Raw genomic sequence first — 5,024 nt, 5'->3', positions numbered from 1 at the left:
TGCGCGTTAACTACATTTCATACTTTTACGCTCATACAACAGCTGACGCTTACACACGGTAGTGCCCCGAGCACACGCGCGCGCGCCTCACGTAACAATGTAGCCATATCTCCGGTTGACATGATCGTGACACAACTCAAAAAATGTAAACGTCAGAGAAGAGATTGTTTAAAATTTATGTTTTTGAAAATATCATATGCAGGCCTTATTAATCATTATTATAAAATACTGATGGAATTATGAATATGCCGTTTTATGCCGAATTAAAGCAAAATTGAAATTCTTTGAACTGTGCCATTATCATTGTCGAATAGCGATATGATTACCCAGATATAACCACAGCTTCAATGATAAATGGATCGAGAAGAAATTCAAATCTGTTGTTATATAAAATGAAACTATTTGCAGAGTTTCATCCGAATCAGATTTACCAAGTTCTCGGAAGTACAGCCAAAATAGTTATAATGGATTTTTTTAAATGGAATTTATATGGGGCACCCAATAGATGTGGAAGCCGATATCGTTATAGTGTTAACGGCTGGTTAACATTTGACGACGACGGCTACTAAAGCGGAGACGATTATATTAGTTATGTATGTGTAAACAGAATTTTATGTATTATGCCGAAAATTTTTAATTAACATCTCGGAAACTACGGCTAATGAGGATATCGCTTTATACATATTTGGGTCTCTTTACGCTCTCTCCTCTGTTCCTTCAAATTTCGTGTCTATCACCCACCAGAGACATTCTGATCTAACGCTGAAACCTTAAGAGGTCTTTAATTTCACATACTTTATTATATTTATTTCATTATGTTCTATTGTATTTTAAACTACATTCGTTGCTTTTTATCTTTATGTACATGTAGAGATGAAATATACAGTGTGTTCGATAATAGGAGGAACAAATTTCAGGAGACAATTCTGGGGGTCAAAATAAGACAAAAATCAAAAATGACAAAATAGCGTTCGCAGCATTATCCCATAGTTATAAATAAAGATTCGCGTGAAAAGCGCCTAAATCGAGCAATCCGCACAGCATCGAAGTTTGAACGTCGTGTCAGAAGGGGCGTGTGCAGTCATAGCGAACAGTGATTGAGTACTAGAAGCTCAACACTCTGTTTCTCTGTGCTGCAATATTGTAACATGACGTGCCGCTGACTATAACAGCTGAATTATAATGGTCGACAAGTTCGTATTAATTTTAGTGAGTACAGTGTGCGTTATAGCACTTCTTCCCAGATTAAAAAAACGATTTAATACTGAGCAACGAGTTGTCAGCACTTTATATCATATTGTAACAAAAGGGAACGTTATATCACGTGGTAAGCTCTTACATTACATTACATTACATTACGTTACATTACATTACATTGACGGTTTACGTGGGCACGCCTGCCCAAGATGGCGCTTCAGAAGGGCTCCCTTCTTATATCGCTCAGTGGTAAGCTGTTCAATCATCGGTGCTACGCAGATTGCCGGTTTTAGGCGTTCGATTCTTTTAACGTTTATAACTAAAAAAAGAGCCGCGAACGCTATTCCGTCATTCTTGATTTTCGTCTGATTTTGACCCCAGAATCATTTCTTATAATTTGTCCCACCGATTGTCGAACACCCTGTGTAACAAGCGGAGTCAAAGATTATACTGAACCAATTTTTATGATTTTAAATTGCAGCTTACATGGCTGGACGGACCACTCTCCTGATTTAAACTAATCAGATCAGTGACGAGGGCAGTGAAATATAAACCGAAAACAAAATTCAATCTATTGTACAGATAGCTAATCAGGACTCCAGCCTAAAGCGCGTAATTATTTTGTGTTCATTACTTATTATAGACCTATTACGCAGTGAATGAGTATAGTGACTGGTAAATATTTAGAATAAGGGAGCCATCTCCGATTTCCATTCATTAATCCCCACATATGTTTTCGAAGTACCTAAAAAAGTCCGTCCCAAAGGGATTTGGGAGGCGAAGCCCCCCAAAACAACAGAGGAGATCCTAGTTGCGATTTATTCACTCTTGGAAATATTGACAATAATGCGCGTTATTTTCTCAAATATTTCGAAAACTAAAAGAGTCCGACTATTATATGTATAGGAAAAAGTTGTTCAGAATGACGACCTTGACAACATATTCACGGAGCACCAATGAACCGCGGGGCACCTGTTAAGAACCACTGGAGTATTGTGTTGATTTAAGTGAGCATGGTGTGCATTATAGCATTTTTTCTCCACCGAGATTAAAAGAAAAATGCTGATTGCTACGCAATGATTTGTCAGCGCTTAATTATACAGGGTGTTCGACAACAGGTGGGCAATATTTTAAGGGGTGATTCTAGGGATCAAAATATGACGAAAATCAAGAATAACGAAATAGCGTTTACGGCTTTGTTTTCCAGTTATTAACGTTTAAAAATTTAATTCAAAAGCGCCAGAAACCTGCAATCCGCTCAGCACCGACAACCGAACGTCAGGTCAGCAGGGGTCGGCACAGTCATAACCAAAAATCGAAGTCGAATGCTGCAGTACCGAGAAACAAAATAGCATGAGGTAAGTTTCTACTATTCAACAATTCTTGGTTATGACTGTACCGACCCCTGCTGACCTGACGTTCGGTCGTCGGTGCTGAGCGGATTGCAGGTTTCTGGTGCTTTTTACTCGAATTTTTAAACGTTAATAACTGGAAAACAAAGCCGTAAACGCTATTTCGTTATTCTTGATTTTCGTCTTATTTTAATCCCTAGAATCACTCCTTAAAATATTGCCCACCTGTTGTCGAACACCCTGTATGTATAGCCGTAGAGTCATGCTGCAACACCGAGGAACAGGAAAACACGAGTTAAGCTTCTAGTATGAAATGATTGTTGACTGTGACTGTACACGCTCCTACTAATATGACGCGACGCGACGTTCAGTCGTTGATGCTGAGCGGATTGCCGGTTTCTGGCGCTCTTCACTCGAATCTTTTAACGTTAATAACTTAAAAACGAAGTCGCGAACGCTATTTCGTCATTCTTAATATTCATCTTATTTTGGCTCCTAGAGTCATCTCTTAAATTTTATCACTCCTGTTATCGAACATTCGGTATAGTGGTAGATTTCAGAAGCAAAGTATATTTTGATTATTTATTTTGAGAACGTTCTTAATGTAATGTATACTAAAGACTTGACATAAAATTAATACAGATGTTAATTACATGTATATTGTTTAGAGTCTAGACGATAAAGTCACATAACGTGCCCCTTTAAATCAAGCAACTTTTGTATTATAGAAAAATTTTAATTTTAGAAATACTATTAATTAATTTGCAAAATTCTAATTTTTAAAATATTATACGGTAAAACGATGATCGTTTTCACTTAGAGCGTGTTGCAGTCAAAGGGTTAAGTATTATTTCAAATGTTACCAAATGTTATCAAAAATATTTATTAATAATTAGGTGAAACTAATAGCTCGATAAAACGATATTATTTCTTACACAACTGATCATTTTTTTAAACTTCTAAAATTTAAAACGGGTAATGTAAAATTTTTCTTTTTGTTAAAAAGAAAAACATGATAAAAAAACGATTATTTGTTTTAAAAAAGAATATAAATAGAGTAATTAAATGTTATTTAAAACAAGGTATAAATAAATTTATATTTTAGGAATAAAACATAATCAACAAGCAATGACGTATAATAGGATGCATGATGCATGCCCTTTTAATTTAATCATTCCTTTCAAAAACAAGTATTACCATGTTCACTTTCTAGAGGAATTAAGAAAAAGAAATCGAGCAAGTGAACTGAAATCTACCTACTGAAAGAGATATCAGGCTTCCTTCCCAGCAATTTGTACCGCAGCTTCCAGACGCGAAGAAAAATTTCAATTACCATTTATGACGTGTCTTCGTGCGAATCGAAAAACAAAAAGACAAGGAAAAGAAGCGAAACCTTTGCTGTCAGTGTGTTCTGTCATTTGTAGTCGCTGCATGTCGTATTCACGATGTAAACTATACTGAATGGGTTCCTTTCCATCTCGTCTCTCGCCTTTGCATGGCTTCGACGACAACCGTCTGTATCCGCAACTGAACACACAGGATGTCTCGGTTGAGAATATAAATATGAGTATCCCACCTCTGACAAAAAAAAAGATCTTTGCCGTTTCAAGTTGTACGTCATGTCACGTGTCGTTTTTCTTTTAAGATAGATAGTAACGCGAAAAGAACAGTGATGTATACATACGTGAAACTTTAGTCATTGAAATGTTTATTCTTACAGAAGAGCAGTAAAAGTTTATATTGCAATTAGGCTGACAATAAAAATTCAATTAAACATAATTCGAATTTTTGTACGTATTGAAGTGAAAACGTAAAATAGAGAAAAATTGTAATTCAAGGGTGCATTTCGCTTATACACATAAAGTAACATAAAATAAAGCTGCAATAAAGCTTTATAACAGAAATTCTCAATCAAGGGTAGTGCTTAGTTACATGGAAAATACTGTCCAACAGTCAGTTAACGTTGTGCTTCTAATTATGCGTTTCTTATAGTGTTTTATGCGATGATTATGAATTTCAAACTATTTTTGTTCTAGGCACACAGGATTCAAGAAAAGGAACCCTTAAACAGAGGAGAGTAGATTAATCGAGACCCAAACTTACAAAACATATACAAGGATATTAATCTAAAGTGAAATGTAATTTCATATATTTTAAAGAAACCGTATAAAATGTAAAAAATGATAATAATATGAAATACAAAATTATATAAATTAAAATTGTGGCTCTCTTCATGGTCCGCCGTCCGAGGGTTAAATAAGAGGAGTAGTGGACTTTTCTTCTCCTACATCATCATTTTCTGTAAGAAAAGCTCGGATACTCAGCACTGTACGTAGACACCGCTATTAATTTAATAAATTAACAATGCAATTCCTTGGTCCATCACCAAAAGGCATGAAAGACATTGGGCGTCGTGCAACTTCTGCATCCTTGTTAAACCTTTCGGGATCGAAAACCTCGAGATCTGGATACATG

At 35.8% G+C, this 5,024-nt stretch overlaps 1 long non-coding RNA gene across 1 annotated transcript; it reads left to right on the top strand.

Annotated features, from left to right (window-relative positions):
• The first annotated feature begins 240 nt into the window (after nt 1–240).
• LOC117603353 (uncharacterized) lies at nt 241–4,707 on the top strand. The gene is made up of 3 exons (XR_004581208.2): nt 241–593; nt 1,679–1,809; nt 4,586–4,707. It is a non-coding gene; the product is annotated as an uncharacterized LOC117603353 (long non-coding RNA).
• The last annotated feature ends 317 nt before the right edge of the window (nt 4,708–5,024 follow it).

The sequence above is a fragment of the Osmia lignaria genome, chromosome 4 (assembly GCF_051020975.1).
Source record: "Osmia lignaria lignaria isolate PbOS001 chromosome 4, iyOsmLign1, whole genome shotgun sequence".
In the NCBI taxonomy this organism is placed as follows: Eukaryota; Metazoa; Arthropoda; class Insecta; order Hymenoptera; family Megachilidae; genus Osmia; species Osmia lignaria.
The sequence above is the reverse complement of the archived record's forward strand: the minus strand, read 5'-3'. Positions and strand labels throughout refer to the sequence as shown.